The following is a 27,095-nucleotide window of genomic DNA, read 5'->3' as shown; positions in this document are numbered from 1 at the left end:
TGTCCCTGATTGATTCCTTCTCCATTTTCTTAGCATATAGGGTCAACCTGGTTAAGATTGAGGCTCTTTCCATCACGGACCACCAACCCAAGTGGCCTGATGGAGCTTTTGGGTTCTAGTGGAAAAATTTCAGGCTGAAATACTTGGGGGTACTGGTGAATAAAAGACTAGCAAACATGGTCATTAAAAATCTACAGCCTCTGTTGTTCAAGATGGACACTGATGTTACCTAATGGGCGTCCCTCCAACTTTCCCTTTGGGGAAGAGTGCCGGTTGTGAAAATGGTAAACTCGCACTGCAATTATGTTCTGCGTATGCTGTCACTTCCTATCGCTAAAGGCATATTGCGACCACTCAATAAGTGCATAAAAACTTTTATCTGGGCAGGGCGTAAGCTGCTCTTGAACCCTGACAAACTCTATGTTATGTTATGTTATAGTTTGGTAAAGCGCAAACAACTGCCCCAGCAAAGAGGCGTCCCGGCGCTAAGGAACTACAGATACTCTACTGAGGATGGGAAGAGAGGGGAAGAGGTGGCCTAGGGGGAGGGGAACAGGTGGGTCTTGATGGCCTTCCGGAAGGTAGACAGGTTTTCCAAGGAGTGGATGTTCAGTGGCAGACACAAAAGCAGGAGGCCTATGTTTGCCCTACATGTATATGTACTACTTGGCACAACAGAGTAGGTGAACATATAGAGGTCACTTGCTGGAGCCAAACTGGGATTAGGTATACTCAATGGTCTTGGAGCCATGGACGTTGCAAACTGCCCACCCCCAATGAGGACAATGTGGATGTTATCGAGATATGCGCATAAATTACTGGGGATCCAGCCGTCTCTTCACACAGGAGCGCGCTTCTGGTCTAATGACAGCATACAGGTAGGGCACCATTCAATTAGATGGCATTCCTGGATGCAGGGGAGCGTGACTATAATTGATGACCTATAGGCCGTCTGTGTGTTCAAGCCCTTTCTAGTCCTTTGTACAGAATGTGCCCTCCCCGCAACTCAGCTCTGGAAATATGGACAGATCTGACACTGTTTAAGGTGCATGCTAGGACTCTACCAGATCATGTTGCAGGTGTCAGGGAAGCAAGAACCGTCGCTACCCTCAATTTGCCTCAGAAAAGATCTCGAGTGACGGTTAAACCCTCCTGCTGTAATGTTTGGACAAATGCCTATTAGAGATCAAGCGCACCATTTCAAGATGGCCGCTTGACTCATCAGAACAATTTAAGTACTGTTTGACGCACGGGATCTCGCGAGATATGAGGTTTCGTGCGTCAGCGAAGAGCGTTCTCATGCGCACTTCAATTTAGTCCTCAGTGAGAGAAGTTGTGTTTTGGGTGAACTCCGTAGTATTTGAGTGAATTCCAGTGTGCGTCACAGGTTGTGGCGAATTCTTTCGTAAACTCAGAAGAGTGAAATTCCGAGTTCCAGTCATATAGGAATATTCCTTCACAGTGCGTCCGAGAATCTTCAGTGAGAGAAGAGATAAATAATTTCCAGAAGAGAAAGAAGCAGTAATATTTCCAGAAGAACTTAGCAGCCCTCCTGCTCTGCGGAAAATCGTCGAGTTTGAGGGAGTTTAAGAATTCAAGTCCAGACTTCCAGAAACAAGTAAGGTCAGCTGTAAAAGACTAGAACTTGTACTCATTTGCTGAAAGTAAGAGACCACGCTGCCAGGCGAACTTCCCCCCTTCGAATCCCCCCCGCTTGCGTTCTTCCCTATTCTCTCCTTCCTAACTTACCTTTTACTTACCTTTTTGCGCGCTTCCATTTGAATGCCAAGAATTGCCTGTGGATTACATCACCAGAAGCAGAACTATAGTCCATTTAGACTCTGTGATCATCCCACTAATCACCAAGAGCAGAGCAGTCTTCGCTAATTATAGAACCCCCTTGATAATCATTCAGTCAGACTACACAAGGTAAGAGAATAGAAGGGGAGGCGAAGGAGTAAGAGACCTGAGGAGGGAATAGGTAATCACCTGACTGAATAATATCTCTTTGTGCATTAGGTTGATAGAAACACAAGTCAGAAGTAGTCAGCTGAATCAGAAGAGGAGCTCAAACTCCAGCAAACCTGGGTAGGGAAGGTAACAACAAGCGAAAACACAAGCAGTCAGGTATTTAGAGTCCATAAGAGTTAAGTGATTTCTCCCTCTGTGCATTAGGTACTCCAGACAACAATATCAAGAACAGAAAGAAAAGGAGTCCAGAAAAGCTCGAGTGTCTCTTCTTGTCCCATTCCCCTTTCCCCCTGCCTGGAGCCATTGTATTCAACAGTGCGTTCCGGGAGGTGGGCATTGGGAGCTAGCAGCGTTCTGCCTCCGTGGGAATTCCGACACAGCTTCTGACAGCAGGGCTCCCCAGTTCATAAATATATACAGGCTTGAGACATGGCCGGAGGGTTGGTTACTAGCCTACACCTAATACTAATTGACCACTTGTACTCCGCTACTACACGGACTGAGACCAAAGCCTACAGCAGGACCGGTTAGGTTTATGATTCGAGACAAGTTCTGTAGATAGCTCATTGACTCGCACGATCATTCTCTGAGGGAATCCAGCCTTATATTTACTTACTTTAATATTTTGCATAGCTGGTAGCTGGTAGCTGGTACTGGCCCCATAAAAACTAAAGACAACGAGACTCGCCCCAGATGACAGATGTTGGAGGTGTGCGCAACAAGATGGAGATCTGCATCCTACCCCGACTAACCCCGCAAAGACAATCGCAAAACCAATCACACAATATTCAAGGGAGTCCCTGCTAGCGATATCACTAAACCTGTCAAGCTACAACAAAACGCTATGTGTGAAAGCCTGTCCAGGAAACACCGAAGGACCGTTTTCCTGTCATGGCTGCAAATGGCATAGCCTAGCGTCCTCAGGCAACCCCTACACAAAGGTAGATGACCAGCACACTCTTAGATGCCTATACTTCAATATCAGGTCAATACCAAAACATACTATTGACATTTGGGATATCCTCAATGAGAGAAACCCCGACCTGGTTTTTGTAACCGAGACATGGCCCCTAAATATAAAATTCTGAAACAAGATAAGCAGGGATGGAAGGGAGGTGGGCTGGCCATCCTATTTAAAGACCACCTCACCTGTCTCCATTCTGAAGTGGTGCCTATGGGAGAGCATGAAGTACTAACGTTTCAGGTCTCTGGTAAAGACCACACGCTGCTTGGGGGAGCAGTAATTTACAATCCTCCAGGCCCTCAAATTGAGCTGAGCGCCAAACTCTTCACTCAACTTTTTCCTTTATGCCTGAAATACAAACAATACCTAGTCATAGGAGACTCAAATGTACACTTTGAGGAAGCATATAGCACCGCAGCTAGGCACCTGGAAAGAGATATGCAGATTCTCCAGCTCAAGCAATGGATAATAGGCCCCACACATAGTGCTGGGCATACTCTGGACTTACTATTCTCCAACATAGAGTCAACAAGGATCCAGGAGATCACTCCTGTAACCTGGACAGATCACTCACTCGTATTGTTTACTTTTAACTTGCCGGTGAATGCTACCAAACCCCTCAAAACTGCACGAGTGGCAAACAGAGCCTGGAAACTGGTCACTCAGGACCGGTTCCAAGCCCACTTTTCCCCAGATAACCTAACTACCCAAGATTTTCTTCCAGCCAATGCGGAAGCAATAAACCTTGAAGCTGAAATTACCAGGACCCTAGATACTTTTGCCCCCAAATTTACATCTAAACCCAGAAGCAAGCCTCTATCTGAGAAGTGGTATTCACAGGATCTCAAGATACTGAAAAGGAAGTGTAAATCATTAGAACACTCCTGGAGACTGTCTAAACTGGAAACAGATAGAACAAGCTATAGGACTGAGTTTAGGATCTACAACAAAACCATTAAAAAAGCAAAGAAGTCTTGTTTTTCTACCCGGATAAAAGAAAACTGTAATTCGGACAAAGAACTTTTCAGAGTAGTGAAGGAGCTTTGCAAACCAGCTAGTCTGTCTCAAACCTTGCCTCCTTCTGTGGAAAACTGTGAAAAGATAAGCGAGTTTTTCGCCGACAAGATAAGCACAATCTACTCCTCATTTAACAATGACTCCTCTCTAGCCCTGACCAACTGGGAACACTCACCTCCACATCCAGAGGTTGCAACACAGATGGGCAACTTCGCCCCTCTTACAGAACTAAAGGTCGAGAGAGCCATGTCGGAAGTAAAATCAGGATCCCCCCCTTGATCCATGCCCCCACTACATATTTTCCCAGATCACTCCGATAATATGCCCTTATGTCACTCACCTTCTTAATAGATCACTGGATACAACAGCATTCCCAGAAGTATGGAAGCAGGCTGTAGTGACTCCCCTGCTCAAGAAAGCCAGAACAAATGTCTATAATCCAGAAAACTATCGGCCCCTCTCCCAGCTCCCATACCTTTCCAAGGTCTTGGAAAAACTGGTAAACAGACAACTGGCCAATTACTTGGAGGTTAATGAACATCTATACTGTTCCCAAACTGGCTTTAGAGCCACCAACAGCACAGAGGCCACCCTTCTAGCCGTCCTCGACAACATAAGATCATCGACGGATCAAGGAAAAGCCGTTGCCCTGATCTTATTGGACCTGTTGGCGGCGTTCGACACAGTCTCACACGACCTTTTGTTGAAAATCCTCCATGAAAAGGGTATTTATGCCAAAGCTCTCCAATGGCTCAACTCCTTTCTGAGTAACAGAACCCAGATGGTACAAATGGGCCAGTTCTCCTCGAAACCAAAAAACATCAGCTGTGGTGTCCCCCAAGTAGCCTCCCTGAGCCCAACACTTTTCAATGCCTATGTGTCGTCTTTGGCATCAATAAGTAGGAAATGGGGCCTCAGCATCTGCTCCTATGCGGATGACACACAGCTGATGATAACCATAGAAGATAGGCATGAGGATGCCAGGGTCAAGTTAAGCAACTGTCTCTCAGAGATGGCAATATGGATGACCGAACACTGCCTTAAGCTAAACGCAGGGAAATCTGAGATATTGCTCTTCGGTGGAGCTCATCTAATTTGGGACACCACATGGTGGCCACAATCCTTGGGAGATGCCCCGGCGCCCAAACAATGTGCAAAAAACCTGGGTATAACCATTGACAATACCCTGTCCATGCAAGATCATTTGCGGGTTCTGTGTGGAAGAGGTTTTGCAATTCTAAAACTCCTAAGAAGGCTTTTTCCATGGATCCCTTTAGAATGTAGAAGGACGGTTAAACAGGCATTACTCACTAGCAGATTAGACTATGGCAACGCCCTGTACGTAGGCATGGCAGACTACCTTTTCTCACGCTTACAAGTGCTGCAAAATGCGGCCGGTAAACTTGTAAGCAATAAAGGCAGATTCAGCTCAGCGTCCGCGTGCATGAAACAGCTCCACTGGCTACCTATGGGGCAAAGAGCAAGGTTCAAACTGTTGAGTCATGTGCACAAGGCACTGCACCCTACAAGGTGCTTGAGATCACGACACCAAGCATTAGCTAGGCCTAAGCGTATAAAGAATGTCAGAACAGGCGGCCGATCATTCTCGTACCTGGCGGCTAAATACTGGAATGAATTGCCTCTGGACCTGCGCCTTTCTGAGAACTATGCAACGTTCAGAAGAAAGCTAAAAACTCACCTTTTTCCGATGACATAGGCATGAGCAGTGGAGGACCCCCAACATAACCTACTACACGTTCCGCTAGACAGCGCCGTGATATCCGTCAGGATGAATGTTGTGCTCTACAAATACAAATACAAATACCCCATGGCTTTGTCCGCATCTTGCCACTTAATGGGGGGACATTTGGCACACGCTCCACAATATCAGTCTTTTCCCCTTCATAGACTCAGTGAAGCTATAACTCTTGTATGATTTATCAAGTGTGGAAGAGGTAATACCCCCTGGAAGAGGTGGATGTCCATGGCTCTGACTGTAGCGAAGATCTGTATTCTGCACCATTGGCGAACGTCTAAGGTGCCCACATTCTCAGGATGGACATCAGCACTATTTATATTGGCCACCTATGAGAAAAGTATATTTAAAGTACAGGATCAATTCACAAAGTTTGAGGATGTATGTGGACTGTTTGTTCACCTAATAGACCCTTGAATTGCAAGGGGGGGCAGAGGGATTGACTCCCAGTGAAGGGTGGCAGGACCCGTACAGTTGGGTGTTTCACAGAAATGTTGTGACTTTTATGTGTATGCTTACTGTTCAGCCCTAGATCCCCATAGAGTTGATACTATTGATTGTGTTCATATTGTAATATATTTTTGTTCACCTCTTTTGCAAGCTTGTAAAAAATTCAGAGAGGTATATAGATTGCATCTCTTTCTATGTGGAAATCCCAGCAAAACATGGAGCAAAAAAAATGTTGGGTGAGGTTGTGGACACTATCAGGGTCAAGGATTGTTTTGTGTGATTTTTCTTCCTTCCTCTACGGGGAAGGTGAGACCTACCTACAACTTCTGATCTCTTATGGTTTGTCGCTATGACATTTATTGCTGAATCCTATACCTATGTGTGCAGAGATCTATGCCACCATGGCAGAGATCTGTGTATTAGATAGATAGGTGAGGCGGAAGGAGAGAACACCAGCCGGAGGTTAGTGAATTGCATTTTACAGTATATAAAGTAGTACTACTTTACATACTACAGTACAGCTTTTGTGAATGGTACCCTAGATGCATATCATCCATATCACTAACATTTCCTAAATGGTTGCTGGGTACAGGAAGCATATGTTTCCACTCAATTAAATTGCCAAGATGAATTTAGTTTCCATGCAAGCCTCAGTTACATATAGAGTTAATAATGGTAGCTAGATTAAAGAATAGGGGTCCTGGGCATAATGTTAAATTTGGTCATAAATGTACGGTTTTTGACTGAATTTACCATTTTTCCTCTCACCAGGAATTCACAAAGTAATTTTACAAGGGGATTCAAGACACGTGTAAGCCCATTTGAATGTGCAGAGATCTCTGCCACAAATGTGTTCTCTGTACCCGTAAACCCCACTCAAGGAAAAGGACTATGGGCGTTGCCTCGAAAGTTTAGGAATGCTGATGAACAACTAAGGGGGCGATTATGATGTCGGTTGGAAAGCTTTTCAACCGACATCTCCGGTTTCAATTCCGACCCCCTAATAACAATGTATCGTAAAGGACAGTCATTCTGGCGGGATTCCAATGGCCCCAACGTAATCCCTGAGGATGGTGTTTCCCACATTGGGATTACGATGTCTGTTTCTGACAGTCTTTCCATGACAGGCTTTCCGACATGGAAAACCTGTCGGAAAGCGACTTTGGCTGGCTTAGTATATGGTGCACACTTATTTAAGTGAAGCACCTTGTATTAATCCAGACAACCCTTATGGTGATTTTAGTGGTCTTAAACAACCATAGAAAGCTCTCTAAGTGGTAGCTGTGGAGAGCAGCCTTCAGGCTTAGTCCAGAAGGAGTGTAAATCAGCTTGTTTTACAAGAACTTAATAATAGGGTGTAGGTTAAGGGAAAAAGAACCGCACAGTGTAGTTATTAAAATATGTATTAATTATAAACACTCACAAACACATTGCAATATCTCCTCCCCGAGATATAATCACAATACACACAATTCTTCAATAACATAACACATAAGTAGCACACATACACAGTGATCTCCAGGGGGAGACCAAATCATATACTAAGAAAATGGAATGCGACCCACGACCAAAGTCGAGACTGGCCCCAGAAGACGTAAAAGTCTTAGACACCCAAGGAACCACCCAAGGTTAGTACCCAGGAACCCCACGTAGGCTGTGTGCAGAGTGGGAACACGACCGCGTGATCAACACAAGTCAATGGGGAAGTCGCTGTTGCAGTTTTCAAGTAGAAGGACCCTTCCCAGAGGACCCTCAAGAAACCATGTGGAAGGTGGAAGGTTGGAGAGTCACCCACTCCTGTGGATACCCCAGGAACCAGACTCCCTACACCAAGAAAGCCGGGTGCAAAGGTGCGAAGTGACGGTGGAAACTGCCGTACACCACATGGAGGACTTCAGCAAAGAGGCCGCTGGCGAAGAAGAGGAAAGAGTCCCGTGGAATCCAAGGCTGGATTCAGGATGAGAAGTATCTGCAAGCAGAGGGGACAGAGTCTATGCCACTCAGGGGTGACCAGGAGGCACAAAAAGTGAATGCCCACAGATGTCGGTAGATGCAGGAGAGTTGACTGTGACCTTGGCGCTGAAGCTGTGCAGACCAGGGGATGCTATAGAAGCCCAGGAGCCATTCAAGAGCTATCCCACATCGGATGTCAAGAGCCAGGGGGTCGATGTCCGTCAGGAGCACCAACAAGCCTTGACAACGGCAACAAATGGGGCAGACAATAAAGGTGCAATGTCGGGACCAGCAAGGTCCAAGGTACTCACCACAAGCAGGCAAGTCAGAGTAGGCCCGAGCAAACAGGGGAGCCCACTGGAGTCAAAGAAGACCCTCTAGAGCACCTGCAGGCGGAAGGCAGGGGTGTTGTAAGAGGAACTCGAGCAGCTCACCAATGATGAAGGCCCACGGTGCAGAGGATGCAATGAGGATGAAGATCTTGAGGCTGGAGCTTCTTGGAGCCCAAAGATCTCTGGAGGAGAGAGTCAACAAGTCTTGGCAATGGCAAGTCAGTGTGGTGCACAGGGGTACTGCTCCAGCGGTTCTGATGAGGAATACTAGCTTCAAACTTGCTGTGAAGACAGTGTAGGCCTCGAAGGAGTAGCAGAACCACCACCTATGTTGCTGAGCCTTTTGGTGTCCGTGGGAGCCCAGGATCAGCAGACCGGTCAGCTTTGTTGCAGTGCCTGCAGATGCAGGGGAGTGACTCCTTCACTCCAAGGGAGATTCCTTTGAGTGTCTTGGATGTCCACAAGCCTGTAGAAGAACCTGTATGGAGCACAGGCACAGACGATGCAGAAGACTGGCAGGACGATGAGACAAGGAGTTTTCCAATTGCAGTCTTGGTTCCCAAAGCGAAATCCAGCAAAGTGAAAAGTGCCCAGACGGTTGAAGATGAAGTGGTTTCGGATCTGAATCGTGTCCCAAGATGAATCTATGGACCCACCCACATGTGAGCCCGTAAGTACCCTAACAAAAGGGTTGGGGCGATTCAGGGGCCCCTCCCAGAGGATGGGCTGGACAGTGCCCTTTGTCCAGTTTTGTGTCAAAGCGGGAGGCAACGGCTCCCTGAACTTTGTTCCAACTGGAGTATGCAAGGAGGGCACCAAATATGCCCTTCAAAGCAGTCAAGTAGTGCTGGCAAGTGCCCCCACCCTAGCCCAATACACTAAATCCTGTCTGGGAGGTGGTCACACCTCCCTGTGACAGGAAACCTATTGTCCTAACTTCCTCTGCTCAAGCTTGGCTCATGTGCAGGAGGGCAGAATCGTGTCTCTGGTCAGCAGCAGCCATAGTTTGCTGTCTGAGTCTAGAAGCCTGGTACTGAGTGTACTGAAGGCCTCCCGGAGAAGCTTTACAGGGCATTGAATCATGCCTCCAAAACCGTTAATGGTGTTGGTGTATGATTCCAACATATTTGATACCAAGCATGCCAGGGATCGGTAAAGCCAATTTGCAGTTAGCCATCGTGTATTGACGCATGGCCACGCCATGTATCATAATGGCTGAAGCACTTAGCGAGCGTTGTAGGGGTGCCCTGCTCGCGCAGCCAAGCACCCTTCCTTCAGGATAGTAAGCCCTGCCTTAGTGGTGACTTATAGGTTTGAAGTGCAGTGACCTCAGATATAGGTAAACCTATATCTGTCGTAAGTGGTGCTAGCACCAGCTTACACAGGCTGCAATGGCAGGCCTGTAGACACAATTTGAGTGGTCTTCTATGGGGGGCATAATATATGCTTCAGCCCATCGGAGACCCCAGGTGTGCCTGTGCCCTGGGTACCTTAGTACCATATACTAGGGACCTATAAGGGTACATCAGAATCCAATCTGGGGGGTACCTAAGTACCCACTATGTCCAATTTAGGGGAGACGCACAGAAACTGGGGTCCTGACTAGCAGAATCCCAGTCAGACTAGTCAGAAAAACATAATGACACCAGCAAAAAGTGGGGGGTGACCATGAAAGCAGATCCTACTTTCCTACAGGGCCCCTAACAGGACCTCAATTCTCCACGTTCTCGGTTGGGAGCCGAGGGGGCACCTATTGTGCCCCTATGTTAATCCCTGCACCACATAGCAGGCACCTTGAGGTGCCTGCCACATGGTGCAGGGATTAACTGAATCTGCCATTTCTCCATGGGAGCTTGTGCTACAGCCGTTTTACGGCGGCAGCACAAGCTCCCATACAGAAATTGGAGTTTGTGACCTCACCATGTGCGGTCGCATTGTAATGGCGGTGTCGGTCGGATCCGAGACCGCAGCGATCCACCTGAAATCGCAATCAGTCCCTACGTTTGTGAGTACTCACAAAACTCCATCTGCCCCCTTTCAACCTAGAATAGGTTCAGTGCTGGCATAAATCCTCTACCAGGGTGGGAAGAGGCATGAATTACCCCTTGATTTTTATGAGTGTGTAGGGAAAGAAGTTTCTCTACTGGGAAAAATATTTGCCTGTGGAAAAAAAGTGCATTTTAATGCTGACAAAAATAGTTAAAGCTAAGCACACCTTGGAAAGCCCATATTTCTACCCCTTGAGTGAGATTTGCAGGCAGGGGGAACCCTGCACTCATAGCTAGTGAACTTAAGCCTGCCAGGAACACCTTTGTGAATTTCTAGTACGTGTTAAAAAGGTCAATTCAATCTTTACGTACATTTAAGACCAAATTTACCTTTGTGAATAGAACCCTTACCATTGAGAGGTTCACACTGACAGTGCTTTAACAAAGTATCGATTTAAAAATATTGGGAGAGAGAAATATCAGAAATTAAATATTGAGACACACAAATTTGGTGATGCACAAGAATATCATTTTTTTAAGTGAGTAATATTGCTGTAAATAATATTGATGTTGTTAATCTTGTTTTTACTGATATAGTGGGCACAAATATTGCTGTTGAATTATTTTAATGTGTTTTAGCTGCTATATTAATTTTGTGAGTTACTTTTGTTAATAAAAATGCTATTAGTTGCTTTTAAAATATAGCTTGTAATTTTAAGTGATTTTTAATGTTTTATTCATTTTTAATAGGAATTTATAGTGTTGAGTTGAATTAATTATTAATTGTAAATTAACTATTTAATTGACTTTTAATTATGTAATTTATGGAATACTTATTTATTTTTCTTATACTTTACTTGTGGGCTGCATGTGAAGTTAATTAAGTAATAATAAATTAACTATTTATTATTATTTGTAACTTAATTATTTCACTGAATTTTAAATATGTAAATTGTGGAATACTTTTTTCGTTCATTTTATTTTATCTGTGAGATGCTAGGTTTGTAGACATCTAGACTGGGAAATTAAGTAAAAATAATTAGCAATGTATTATTCATTGTTAATTGAGTATTTAATTTATTTTAAATATATGTATGTATGTACACATTAATATGCTTTATATTAAGAGTTTCATATTTTGTCTACATTCATGGGGTTACTCATATATGTAATATGTTTGAAGGGAAGTATTTTCTCTACTCTTCCTTACACTGCAGTAGGAATATTAAAATTAAACTCTTTGCAGTTAAGACTTTCCCTGCTTTGCACTGTTTGGAGTGGGAATAGTAAATGCCACCCCTCCGAAACCCAAAGCTTTCCCTACTGCTGCCCAGACTGGAGTGGGAATAGTTAATTTTATATATTTGAAAGTCCAGCACTTTTCCTACTGTTGCACTGTTTGAAGTGGGAATAGTACATTTCACCCCACCAAAATCCGATGCTTTCCCTACTGTTGTGGAGACTGAAGTGAGAATAGTAAATTTAACCCCTTTCACGTCACAAGCCAAAACCTTGCCATGGACGAAGTTGTTCGTCCATGGCAAGGTTTTGGCTTGTGACGTGAAACTTCTAATTGTGTTCCGATGGAACACAATTCAAGGTGTTGCAACGGTAAGCCGACAACTTCTCACTCTCGGCTTCTTCATCTCCTCGAGTGCTATATCCCTAAAACGTCCCTCCTCCCTCCCTCCCACAGTGTTCTCCTTGAGCTACTGACCGCTCTGCTCACTCAAGCCTTGCCGCGAATTTGATTAGCTTCTCTCGCCGACACTCACAGGTAATTGGTTTATTTTAACTGCGTCTTGTTTTGTAAGAAGGGCACCATCCCGCATTAGAAGTTTCACGTCACAAGCCAAAACCTTGCCATGGACGAACAACTTCTCCGGCCAAGTCCTATCCAAATGATTACCTCACATTCTCGTGATGTACAATCTAAAGGCATGATCTCACCTTAAGAAGCTCCGCGCATGATCATCCTCTAACCACATGAGCTCAACCTGGCCACGCACGCTAACCACTACCTTCACGACCATTCACCAGAGTCACAGCCTCGTACTCAAAGCTTCTCAGTGGCTGCGGCTGGCACTCCACATGGATGTTCCCTCCACACCCGCGTTCACAAAACGTTCACAGTTCCAAGAGCGCCAAAACTCACCAAATGCATGAGGCATGTCCTAGGACCTCACAACTGTTGTTGCTTTGTACGTCACAAGTTGAAATGCTGAACAATTTTGTTTGTTTTCTTCCCCTTCCTTCCCTTATTTATGTCAACAGGCATTGTAATTTATACCAGGCAACTCCTTCTCAAATTTTAGTCCTGATGATGATCCCAATGCACTAGGAGCTAGGGATCGAAACGTCGTCGACTTTCTAGAACAGTACCACATTTTATCCACTGTGAAAATGTTTTGTGGTTTCTGCTGGGTTGTGCTTACTTAAGTCGATTATTGCATTGTAAGCCCCCTTGTTTGCTCCTAAAGCCTTTTGCCTGCCATTTCTTTCTACTTTAATCTGACTTTCCCTTCTCTTTTTGAAAACTTGGTACAGGATTGTGCCCTTGTTTCATCACTCTTCATTTCCCTATTTCAACTTTTTTCAAAGATTTTAAAATAAATGTTCCTTTGTCCGGCTGGACTCAGGAGGAATACACATAGGTCTCATTGAAGTCTATGGTCAGTGACATCACTGATGACATCACTGATGACATCTCAAATGACATCACTGATGACATCACATCTTTTCTTTTTCTTTTTTTTTCTGGCATGATTTCTCTATTTTTACGTTGAAAAACAGTATCTGTAAAAAAGAATCACAAATAAATGTATGAGAAAGAATCAGCTTTAAAGCACACCCTAAATACAAAATACGTATAAGAGTCCATTCAATAGGTGGTCAATACAAACTCCATTAAAAATGGGACCCATAGTCATGTCAAGTAAAGATAACGCGAATAACACACGATGAAAAGTAATACAAAAGTAATACAGACGAAACACGTGTTGGCTGCCTCATTTAATAAAGAGGAGTATTTTGGAAAATTCTGCCAACTTCTGCATCCTGTCCGGTCATTTCTATTTGTGAATTCTTCAGAGACTTTCTCGTATATGATTTGTACACTTATCTCAAGGAATTGGTACTTAGACCTATTGAATGGACTCTTATACGTATTTTGTATTTAGGGTGTGCTTTAAAGCTGATTCTTTCTCAATATTTGTACGGACTAGTCGATTCGTCGACTTGCCAACAGCACTTTTGGGTAGTAAGTGCTATAGCTTTACCAGCACCCCGCCATATCAACATTATATTGCCTACGCCAATACATAACTGTTTTACTGTTCTTGATAACTGTGTTCATTTGATGTATGGTTCTTTACCCATTTTGGGGAACACTACTACCTCATTATACAAATAAATGTATATTAACAACTTTCAAATTTATACTATTCCATTACTGTACAAACACATTTTATATAAAAACTGACTAAGAAACTATAGCCCTGAACCACAAGTGTGACGATGGTTAAAACACTACATGCATAGTGCATACTACTTTGAAGCAGTTCATGCCCTAAAGCCTACCTCACTAAAAGACTACATGCTTACTGACTTAATGATTACAGTACTATAAGGAGACACACTGGGTGAGTGACAGGGTGTTTGCTAGAAGTGTATGAATACTGATTGGGGAATTGAAGGTGTGAAAGACAACTGTGTAGGTGATTAGAGGACTGCATCCATAGTGAATAGGCATTTGAAGCAGTCTATGTGCTAAGGCCTGGCTCACTGCATGAGTACTTGGGTACTGACGGAATGATTAGAGTACAGCAAGTAGCGTGCCTGAGTGAATTTATAAGTGGTTGGCTTTTGGCGCAGTGAATGGATTAGTACTTGGTACTGAATGGGTCACTAGAGGAGTGCAGAGGGAGTGACAGGATGTTTGCTGGACTGTATGGATACCGACTAGGGAATTGAAGGTGTGAAAGACAAGTGTATAGTATGTTAGAAGACTGCATGCATACTGCATAGACATTTGAAGCAGTCTATGTGGTAATGTATGGTTCACAACATGAGTACTTGGAAACTGACTAAATCATCAGACTACTGCTAGGACAGTGCCTGGGTAAAACTTTTACATTTTCAGTTCTGGCACAGTGAAGAGAATAGTACATGGTACTGCACTTTAGTGTGAAACCCTGACTCATTTAATCAATCCATAAGCAAAGAATAACTTCTAAAGCTACTAAAACTTGACAACATGACCGGTTTTAAAACAGTTATCTGTCAGCAAATACACGATGTTACCAAATGCTTCTATCACAATCCTTACCCAAATGCACACAGACTCACAGTGTGATTTTAGACAAGCAACACTATCCGAGGAGTTTACCAAAACACACTCACTAGTCTGGAAGGGGTAAGTGTACTGCACACAATCTACATATTTAAGTACAGCACATTAGTGTCAAAGCATGACTCATTTAATCAACGCATAAGCAAAGACTGGCTTCCAATGCTACTAAAACTTGACAACATGACAGGTTTTAAAAGAGTTATCTGCCAGAAAATACACGATGTTACCAAATGCTTCTCTCACAGTGGTTCCCAAATGCACACAAACTCACAGTGTGATTCTAGACAACAACCACTATACCTAGGAGTTTATCAAAAATCATTCACTACTGTGGAAGTGGTAAGGGAACTGCACACAATCTACATATTTCAGGACTGCACTTTTGTGTCAAAGCCTAACTCATTTAATCAACGCATAAGCAAAGACTGGCTTCTAATGCTACTAAAACTTGACAACATGACAGGTTTTAAAACGGTTATCTGTCAGCAAATACACAATGTTACCAAATACTTCTCTCACAGTGGTTCCCAAATGCACACAGACTCACAGTGTGATTCTAGACAAGCAACACTATCCCTAGCAGCTTACAAAAACTCATTCACTACTGTGCAAGGGGTAAGGAGACTACACACAATCTACATATTAAAGTACAGCACATTAGTGTCAAAGCATGACTTATTTTATCAATGCATAAACAAAGACTGGCTTCTAATGCTACTAAAACTTGACAACATGACAGGTTTTAAAACAGTTATCTGTCAGCAAATACACGATGTTACCAAATGCTTCTCTCACAGTGGTTCACAAATGCACACATACTCACTGTGTGATTCTAGACAAACAACACTATCCCTTGCACTATACCAAAACACATTTCTTCATCTAGAAGGAGTACTACATTTTAGTATAGAAACATAACTCATTTCACAAATTCATAAACAATGACTGGTTTCTAATTCTACCAAAATATAAAAACAGCACAGTTATCTGTCTGCAAACACATGAAAAACACAAATGCTTATCACAGAATGGTTTCTACATGCACACACACTGTCAATAAGATTGTAGAGAAAAAAGTACTCCCTACACTTTAGCAGGAGAAATACATTAGTCTGATTAAAATCAAAATAGTCCACATACATCCCCTCACAATTAAATAAATCACCTTTCAAGTTGTTTTGTAGATTAAGAAGTATATCAGTCACACACCAGATATCAGTCACACACCAGATTTTCTTATACAGAATCTCTGCACTGTGCACCTCTCAGCAAAAACAAAGAATGGCAAAGTTTCCCTTTCATTTTCCACACATATACTTGTAAACATCAAATCACAATCCTTCACACATAAATTCAAAAGCAAACACACATTTCTATTGGTTAAACATTTCAACCCTTTCCAAATGAAATACATTTCAACCCTTCCCCCACTGCCTTCTGCCTGTTACCATAGAAACAGGTCATGAAACACTGTACTGAGCACACAGGTCACAAGTTCAGCACACAATGTTGCTAAACAAGACAGCAAGTGTGCTTGACTTTTCAACATATCAGCTTATCATATATAATGTTCCTTACAATCAGTTTTTGTTAACCAATAAGAATCATGCGTTTAAAAAACAGAAATATACACCCTACCTTTCAGTGTAGAAAGCTGTCATACAACCAATGATTTCTTGTCTTTTTTCAATTTTTTTTTCCTTGGATCCGTGCACCCAACGCGAGAGGATCCGTGCACCAAACCCGGTAGGATGCCCGCACCCTGCGCGCATTTCGACGTTTTTTTTTTTAAAGGGGGGCCCCTGGGGGTCCTTCTGGGACCCCTAAGCACCTCTAGAGGGTCAGAGTATTTCCACTCTGCCCCCTGTATATGTTTTACACACTTATTCCCCTTGCTTCTTCAGCCTTGCTTCCACCGAGGCAGAAAATGGCTGCCAACAGTTCCTGGTTTCGAATGTAGACAGACACTCGACAGCCAATTAGCATTCAGCGCGCGATCGGGAGGGTGCGCGCTCGGTTCGGGGAGGGTGCGCTCAGGGTGCGCATAGGGTGCGCGGATCCTCCCCGGCCATAGGTATATATGTACTTTTAACTCTAATTTTCTCAGGAACTACTGAACAGATTCACACTATTTATGCAAAAGCACGAGTCTGAACTGAGGACTACCTCTTTGCCAAATTTGGTGTCATTCCGTTCAGCGGTTCGGGCTGTAGCTGCGACAACAGATCCTATGGGAAATTGCATGGGGAACCTTTTTTCTCAGCCCCCGCTTGACGAATCACAACAAAACTTTCAGGGTAGGAGCGGAGCGGAGCTGGCCAAAAGTTTGGAAAATTTCGCGAAGATTCGTCAACCAGCGCCAAAGTTATTCCCAATAGAATGTTGCAGATTTCCTATGGAAAATAGGTTCTAACTATAACTATCTACTGGCGACTGCCAGTAGATAATATAGATATACATTACCTACTGGCGGTCGCCAGTAGGTAGTTCTAGTTAGGACCCTGTTTCCATAGGAAAACCGCAACATTCTATTTTGAATAACTTTGGCGCCGGTCGACGAATCCTCGCGAAATTTTCAAAACTAATGGGGCGCTACGCTCCGCTCCTACCCTGAAAGTCTCGGGGGGATTCGTCAAGCGGGGGCTGAGATAAAAGGGGGGTCCCAAAACGCGTTTTTCCCATGCATTTTTCCATAGGACCTTTAGACACAGCTACAGCCCGAACGGCTGAACAGAGTTCCTTGAAATTTGGCAGAGAGGTAGTCTACAGGTCAAGGAAGTGCCTTTTGTAGGTTTGGTGTAAATCTGTTCAGTAGATTCTGAGAAAATAGCCTTTAAATCAATATATATATCTGAGCAAGCTTACGGTGCGCTTACGGTGCGCTTACCGTACGCGTACGGTGACGTGCGCGAGCGCGATTCTGATTGGCTGTTAGATCTTAGTAAACATTCAAATCGGTCGAAACCAGGAAGTGGCGGCCGCCATTTTCTCTCTCGCACTCTGAGAGGGGGTTAAAAAACAAAGAGCAAAAACATGTAAAGGGGCTGTTTAGACAGCTCCTAAGCACCTAGCCATGTTGAGGGAGTCCCCAAAGTTCCCCTAAAGCCAAAAACGGAATTTTCATTTTTTCGATAATTTCGCCGATTACGCTTACCGTACGCGTACGTTAAAAATTATTAAAAAAAACAAAATATCCACACTCTCCCCACCCCATGTGCAATTGGTGCCCGAAGTGCACCAATTGTGCATGGCTTTTGTTATATTGGCAAAAATTAAAATATTACCTTTCACAACGATGCGCATCATATGTCCTCCATGTGCGCACGGTGCGCGAAGCGCATCGTACGTACATGGCCCATCTAGCGTAACGTGGGCACGCGGTGCACGTAGCGCACCGCGTGCCCACCGTGCGTGCACGGCACTAACTGCGTAAAGTGAGCGCACGGTGCGCGAAGCGCACCGCGTGCTCACTGTGCGCGCACGGTGCGCAAAGCACACCGTGCGCACACGGAACGAACTGCGTTAAGTGGGCGCGCACGCCACGAATGGCGTAAAGTAACTTAGCATTTAAAAAAACGTACAAATTCACTGAAAAAACCATAGGTTTCACACACGTTATAGTTAGGAATTAGCATTTAAAAAACCTTGCAAATTCACTGAAAAAACCATAGGTTTCACACATGTTATAGTTAGCGGAAATTTTACTGATAAAAAACCAATGAAATTCCCCCGTTATAGTTAGTGCAGGCAACTATAACTCACGCGACCGCAATCCTCTGCTGATGCTAATACTGTATTCAGACACTTATTTGCCCATGTCTTCTTCCATAAGTTTTAGCTATACATATATTACAAATATTTTTTTTTCATAAAGACACATATGTCATCAGCAGAGGATTGCGGTCGCGTGAGTTATAGTTGCCTGCACTAACTATAACGGGGGAATTTCATTGGTTTTTTATCAGTAAAATTTCCGCTAACTATAACATGTGTGAAACCTATGGTTTTTTCAGTGAATATAGATATAGATATACATATATAGTAACGTAATTAATACAATTATTTATCTTACTTTACATACATTATGTTAAAATTATGAATATTCTTAATGTATTACTGCTAATATATGTATTATATACATATATATTTATATATTGCCACAAATCATTAAAGGGCACACTCAGGCGAGAGATCCAAATGCAGAAATTAATGTATTACTTCATAAATCTGTAACACATTTCGACCGACCAGCGGTCTTAATCACACAACGATACACATAGTTGGGCGTCATTACATAGTCTTAAAGAACATAGTAGAAGGACTACACAATGTATCCGATGTCACTTGAAACAGACAGTGGTTGCCATCTTGGACTGTGGTATTGTAAGTCAAGTGTATAGCAAAACATAATAAAGCCAGGAGAAATTAAATGACCATACGTCTATCTAGCATAAATGTTTTTTTTTTTGTGTTATGAAATTTTAATGCAATGGGCCGTGTATATGGTTGTCAGCCATGTATAGCCTGGCCTCAAACAAACATAGTAGGGACTCCTGCCATAATATGGTCTAATCAAAGATGGAACGTGGATGCCACGTTGGAATGTAGTACAGTCTCCATGTGAATACCAGGTAAGAATGACGCAGTGCCAGAAGATAAATGACATAATGTCATGGTACTATCACACCACCTGGTGGTGGCGTGGGTTATTTTGTATGGAAGATAATGTGCCAGCCCTGTGTCATATGTTGCCCGTACACTGGAATAGAAAACATGGCTGCTACAGGCATGGCCACTGAGCTGGTGTATTGAGACTAGTGCATGAAGTGCATGAAGTGGTCAAGAAAAATATGAGAGACAAGGGACAAGTTCCTGATGTGGGATGGCATGAATACACACCAAAGTGGGTAGGCAGAGTAACTGTGAGGATACAAAGTTACTGTTTGTCCATACATGAGACAGGTATAGTGGGGCCCATAACAAAAAACACTAACATAACGAATACTTAATCAACATGACTATCGAAATTATAAAATAATCAATGTGAAAAATGGGAAAAAACTTCTCATCTCATGCACATGGAACACCAGATGAATGTTTCATTAAGAAAAGGGTAGGGAGCCCTTGTGAAAGTTAGCTGCTTGATCCAGTGGGTTCCTTCCTTTCCTCTTGTAAAGACAGACACATGCAACAGCATTAGTTAATATGCTGAGTACTATTCTTCTGTACTCCTAAATAGAGGTGTACAAAGGGGTAAAAGAGTAGACAGAAATATAAAAAAACAGTAAGATATATAATAGAAAACAATACAGTAAGAATCATCAAGGATGAAAGTTGGGAAAATAGGTTTGTCTTCATGAAGATGTATACTTATTTCCTCATCCATATTGTGTCCACCCGAGTATGTTGTTCCAAGATCTACAATGTATCTGGATTCTCTCTTCCTGAGCTTAAGTTCCCTGTTACTCTCTCTGGATTCAGGGGTGTACTTGTTCAAAATACCTAGGTTAAGAACTGTCAAAGAAGTGGTGAGTTTTGAAATGCCTCGCTATTGGATACTGTTGGTCTCTGTTTTTTATGGCTTTCATGCGTTCAAGAACCCTCTTCTTGAACATGAATGTGGTACTTCCTACATATCTAATGTTGCAGGGGCACTCTAAAATGTACACCACAAAGGAGGAACTGCAAAATTATTCTATTTGTGTTACTTTTGGGAGTAGAATATTCTTTCTTCATGCGGCTACTGCGGCAAGCTTTGCAGTGGCCGCAAGGGACGAAACCTTGCAGACTGTATCCTCTGGTTTGTTCAATTGTAGTAATGTCACCCCGTACTAGTATGTCTCTGAGGTTGCATCCCTTCCTGTAAGTGATTCTTGGTCTGCGAGGTATAGAACTGCTGAAGACCAGATCGTTGGTCAATATGTCACAGATTTCTATCAAGATTTTTTGTATGTCGATTTAAATTTGTCAGGAGGGCTGTTCATAGTATGTAGCAAACTATTGCCAGCTGTGGCTTTACTAAAGTGGCGAGTATGCATTTCATTGTCGATGATCTCGACCTTGACGTCTAGAAAATCAAGGGACTGCCTGCTCATGTTGCTGGTAAACGTAAGATTGTGATTAAGCTTACTGATGTAGTGATCAACCTCATCCTCAGTGCCTTTCCAAACTAAGAACAGGTCATCTATGAAACGAAGCCATAGGGCCACCTGCTCACAATCCGAAAAGTTGTTACTGCCATTGAGGATTTGTTCCTCCCATGCCCCCAGGAACAGGTTAGCAAAACTGGGGGCAAAACAAGTTCCCATGGCAGTCCCAAGAATCTGTCTGTATATATGTTACCATTGTACATGAATATGTTGTAGTTTAAGCAATGCCTCATCATATCTAAAATCATGTTCATGTGTTCTAAGTGTCGTACAGGTCTCCTAGAAAGATACTTGGAGCAGCCTTGCTCGTGTTCAATGATAGTATATAGTGAGTTGACATCCAGGGTAATCAGTAAGTAATCACAGCGCCACTGGATGTCACTGATTTTGGCTAAAAAATCCTTGGTGTCCCTCACATACGATGGTAATGTGATTACCTGGTCACAGAGAAAATGGTCTACATACCTTGAAATATTCTTGAGGGCGCTACCTCTCGAGGACACAATAGGTTTGCCTGGGGGATTATTGTAGCACTTTGTGGACCTTAGGAAGGAGATATAGAATGGGTAATTTGGGATAATCACGTCTGAGGAAACAATATTTCTCCCACCGAAGAAGATCCTTGTCCCTCCAGTCTGTCAGTTTTCTCCATATGTTAGTTATGCTTTTAGTGTAGCATTCCTTGTTAGTACTGGTATAAAAGAGAGGATCACTCAGTTGTCTCAATGCTTCTTCGGTGTACATCTCTCTATTGAGTAGAACAATGTTGCCCCCTTTGTCAGTCAGGCGTATGATAATACACGTGTCCTCTGCTAAGGATGTAATAGCCTTTTTCTGTGCAAGGGATAGATTGTGTTGTGTACTGTTGGGCTTTTTGAACCAAGTTTTCTACCTGAATCTGGTAAGTTGTTTGGTCACACTGTCCTGGAAAATATCAATATTGTCGAGTGGCATGTTAGGGAGGAAAATGGAGTGAGGTTTGAAGTCAGTGGAAGCTGCTTTCTCATAAATTATATCTAGCTTGTCTAATACCATGTACAGGTCAGTAGCATTGCCAGTCCCCTCACGCTAAAGTTCGTGAAGTGTGAGAAGCATGTCAATGTCCCCTATGTTCAATTTATTGTTGAGACCAAACTTATGGATGCTATTGCTTTCCTTGGTAATGTCAGATTTGAGCTTTTGCCATTTTTTCAGTTTCAACTTCCGAAAGAATTTAAATAGATCGATCACGGTATCAGCTTAGTTGAATGGCTGAGAGGGGCAGAAAGGCCTAGGCATAAAGTTATTTTCTCTAGATCACTAAGTGGTCTGTCCATAAAGTTTATTATGGTTTTGTTTACCATATCATCATCCATCATGGCACTGTTTTAGAGCTTGGTGATTCGTTTCCCGTTCGCCCCTTGCCTCTCCCTCTTCTCCCATCTCTGTTTGAGTCTCTTTCTCCTTTTTTTATGTATCCCCGCCTCTACCCCTACTTCTTCCCTTTTTGCCAGTTCCTCTTGTCTTGTTCTTTGGTTCCGGAGTGGTTCTTGTTGCTTGCCGGCCCCTGCAAGGGAGCCGGTATTTGTCTAAAAAAGTTGTAGACTTCGTATTACGGTCACTGCCGGAAGCAGACCTCCTCGATGTGACCAATGTGTCGGTGTTGACAACACTGGAGGTGGCCCGTTCATTGTCTGGTATCTTTGGTGCTGCACATGTATGTGCTGTTCCCAGAATAGGGACTGTGTACAGGTGGTCATACTTATGGCTGTACGTTTAAATTCGGCCACTCTCGTAATCAGCACAGTCTCTGTGCTGTTTCCTCTGTTTTCTTGCTTTGAAATACTCCTCATATTTTGTCTTACGATTTTTCGTTTCATCCATGAACTTAGCAATGGTTTCTTGCTCGCTTCTTTTACTCAGTTCATCTTTAATATATTTGATTTCATTGATGTTAGTTTCTCTATCTTGCCAGGAATATTTGACCAAAATGTCCATCATGCATTTGGAATTCCTGGCTGAGTTTGTGGCCCATTCTTCCAGCATCTGGTGGTTGGGGGATCCCTAAGGAGTAATGTAGATTGTCAACCCACTGGGCACCATTTCTTTATTGATATAATCTTGAAGTGAGATAGCTTCATATTTTTGTTTTGCTTAACTTCTCCAGTTTCTTGAGTTTATCAGTTAATGATGATTAATTTTTGGTAAAGTCTGTAACTGCATGTCCTTTGCCTGGTGCTCTGGCAAAAAGGGTTTGTGCTGAACAGAAATATTCAATATGGTGGGAAGCTATCTCACTTCAAGATTATATTGATAAATGAATGATTCAGGAAGGGACACCTTACTGCACATAAACAATCATTAATGGCCTTTTGCTGTTTCTATGTGTGCTGCTGCAGAACACATGGAAAAAGCAAACACGAGGAGAAATAAAAGTATTTCTCCTTGTTGCGCCATTCTAATGCTTGCTATTGCATGGTGTTAGTTTTTGCCATTGCCCACATCCTTGTAAATCTGGGGCAGCCTCAAAAAGGAATGGGTGGTGCGGTGGAATACCCACAGCAATACCCACTGCAAGCCTCTTTCACACAGATATCTGCGTGAAAGGGTTCCATATTGTCAAAGCAGCATTTAACCACAAAAAGTGGCTTGACACCAGTTTGTAAATATGGTGCAGGGCATTGCGCCACTGGAATGCCGGTGAAAGTGACATTTCAGTGGCGCAACCCCCTTGTAAATATGTCCCAATATTTTTGTCAACGATGCTGTTTACTAAGATAACAACGATGACAGCGATGTTATTTACTAAGATATTGTGAGAGTGATCACACACTGACCAAGTCACAGATGCTTAAAATAAAACTAACATGCATTTGTTAACTGAAGCAGACTTTTGGAGCCACTAAGTTTACTGAGATAGCAGAAAGTGTACCATAGGTGGCAAGAGCTACAGTTTCAAATAGTGCTGTGCCTTTCATCACTCCAGTGTAAATAAAATAACTGCTATTATGATAAGCAATTAAAAAAAATGAATCTGTGAAAGTTCACTTACAATTCAGCTTTTGGCGTGTGCTTCAGGATTTATCACTATTATTTTCATAAACATTTGATTTTTAAATTATGTAAAACGGCCTTGTCTTTTTAAAAATGCTGTCTAAGGTTTTCAGCGAAGAAAGAGTTCAGAGTTCCCCTACTGGTTGCAATAACTAGAAAAGTGTTTTGTAATCTAATTAGATTTCCTTACTAAGACTTGACCTCTGCTGACTGAGATTAAATCATTACTAGCAACAACGGAACATCTACTGGGTATTAACACAGACAGATTAGCGCTGGTGTGGAGCCGAGCATCGGCGGGTCATCAATGATGGCTATTATGAAAGAATTGTACTTCTAAAAGGGGTTCAGTGCTGTTACAGAGCTCGACCACTTACTCGGCATGCTGCTGTCCTTATGTGAATGTTTGGTTCTGTCAAAGTCTCGCGCGACTGATACAAGGAGGCGCCCGTCAGTCTTCACGTCAAACGTTGCCAGACGCGGCTCACATCACCCTGCTTAAGCTGTCATCCGGATGTCTCGTCTAAATGTAAGTAAATTAGTTGTTTATTTTATATATCTCCATGTGTATTTGTGAAATTTTTAAACAAACCTGTTTATCATCTATGCTAAAATGTTAGTTTTCAAAATTATTTGACAAGGACATATCTTGCTGCAATGTTGTGGTATATATAGGGGTATATTTGTGACCCGGTTTGCGTCGCGTCTGCACCACGCAGTGTGGTACATGTACGATGCAAACCTCTAGTGAGATTTATAAAGCCACGGAAGGCCACTTTGCGGGGCCATGAGTGGCTCCATAAATCTGGAGTGAAGCAACACAAGGCGTTCCATTCTGCAGCAATCCTGCATGCAGCGTAGGCATCCTTGCACTATGGTGCAAGTGTGCCTGCGTTGGTGCTAGGCTGCCAAAAGGCCTCCAGCATAAGTGAAAAGGCAGGAATGCTAGTATTGACTTAAATATGGCACATTCTGCCCTTTTCCTGTCATGCAGTGCAACGCAGCAAGGTGATTTGCTGAGCTACATTGAATTACAATTTCATAAATATGCCCCTTAGCATATTTACCTACATGTGTGCTGCACATTTCAGTTTGAGCTTCGCTTGTGGGCCTTTTTAATGTATATTAAATAGACACTATGTTTTGCATAGCATTGCGGAACAGGAGGTCCATCACAGAACTATAGTAAACATACACTGATATGTGATATATGTTAAAGTGCAGTAATAGCAATCAATATGCACAAAATATCAAACATATACATTTTAAGCCTATTAAATCATTTCCCCTTTATTTTTAAAAGCATGCACTAAAATTTTACATTGCAGTTTGATTTATACTGTCTTTGATTAGTTAGTTTTTAAATCTTATTATTTGAATCATTTAGGACACCTCAGTAAAATTAATGGCAAGCATATCATTTAAAATATTGTCTGCATTCACTTAAAATACAAATTGGAAACTAATTGGTATGCTAAATCCCTGTGAATTATGTTTCAACGAATTATTATAGATTCACTTTTTGTTTTTTTTAGCATTGACAAGGTACAAGTGCAAATAAAACAAATGTTTTTGAACAAAATCTCGAAGACAGTATGTTCACTGATCATGAAGTCAAGGTTTGTCGCATGAGTCAATAAATGCCGAAATTACTTTTCATCTAAAAAAAAGTTTATATTATTATTTGTATTACCCTCTTATTCTTCATGATTCAAGCACTTGTTAAAATTACGAGTTTTGTTTGGCAAAATTCAGAGTCAAATCCAATGAGTCAAGAATAACACAACACTTTCAGGCAAGGTTTTTTAAATTATAAAAAATACCCACATAAAGCATGCTTATCATCATCAACAGTGTGTCCAAATGTACATGGAACTGTATCGTGTTTTTGCTGCAGCATATATTGGGTCACAAATTGGCGTACGAGTTTGCTGATGTTCTACTTTGCTAAATTGTTTAGTTTTGCTAAACCAACGCCTGCTTATCTTAATTTAATATATTTATTAAGGTTTACAAATTTAGCATCCATTATGTGTATCTAGCAATAACATATCAATAGACATTGGACAGGACGTACAAAAAAGTTTAATCATATCAGTCTACTGTTGTTACAATCTAAACGGAATAGCAATATGACAATATTGATAGCATGACCGACATACTAGTTCTGGAGGGGTAGTGCACTGTAAAGGGCGGTGCAGAAAAGTGGGTATCATCATATGATCTAAATGCAATTCAAATCTGACATATACATAAACAATGTTCATCCAAGAAATTGTTTTAAGAAGCAGTACAACAAGATTAAGTTGATGTAACCTGAGTACTAAGTTATGTCTGTAATGGTTACGAAAAATGTTTGGGTCTAGGGGTGAAGGATTAGTATATTTCCAATTGATCATTACAGCTTATTAAATCTGCAGGTGGACACCTAAGTCCCCCCATACGCAAGCCACCACTCGCTTTGCTAGCAGCAGGACAATGAGGGTGAACCCTCTCACTGACTGTCGTAGGCCAAAAGTGCAACCCAGTAGGGTCACCAGAGACAGTGGTGTGATGGTTATTTCGATCACAGTAGAGTGCACGTTAAAGACCTTGCAACAGTGTCCACTTATTGCCGGACAGTTGCTGGCTAAATGTATAAAACCTACCTCCTCGGCTTTGCATCGGGCACAAAAGAAATCAATATTTAAATGGTATTGCAAGACCTTCAGAGAAGTATTCGAGACGTGATGCAAGAAATTATAGAGAGGACCATTAGGTGCCAACAACTTAGTTTGGGTGCAGCTATTCATGGCATGTTCTAAATCGGTTTACTGTCTAGTTCTGAGGTTATGCTGTATAACAGGCGCCTCTGTTTGCATGGCATTATAGGGGGCCAGATTTATATATTGGCAGTGTATATACTCCATCGAAACAGCGATGGAGTATCCATTCCACCAATATGAAGGTCCTCCGGCCCGATGAAAATGCAGGCGTACCTTCAGTTGGGCCACAGCTGAGACTACTCTGTCTCCGCCATTGCCTAACTTCGTCGACTGCCCTGGGGAGTAAGTGCTATCGGAGAGATGGCAACATTTTTACCCGCTCAATTATATGGGTGAACATGTAGTCATTTTTTACTGTTCCTTACC

The 27,095-nt window shown here is 42.5% G+C and overlaps 1 protein-coding gene across 1 annotated transcript in view; it reads left to right on the top strand.

Annotated features, from left to right (window-relative positions):
* Positions 1-24,346: 24,346 nt before the first annotated feature.
* The window catches only part of LOC146861227 (retinol dehydrogenase 7-like), a 269,548-nt gene continuing 266,799 nt past the window's right edge, over positions 24,347-27,095 (top strand). Inside the window, exon 1 of the mRNA XM_085645361.1 lies at positions 24,347-24,493. The gene's annotated coding sequence lies outside the window, so the exon portion shown is untranslated. The remainder of the gene's footprint in view (positions 24,494-27,095) is intronic.

Source organism: Triturus cristatus, chromosome 3_1 (genome assembly GCF_964204655.1).
Source record: "Triturus cristatus chromosome 3_1, aTriCri1.1, whole genome shotgun sequence".
Taxonomy (NCBI): domain Eukaryota; kingdom Metazoa; phylum Chordata; class Amphibia; order Caudata; family Salamandridae; genus Triturus; species Triturus cristatus.
The sequence above is the reverse complement of the archived record's forward strand: the minus strand, read 5'-3'. Positions and strand labels throughout refer to the sequence as shown.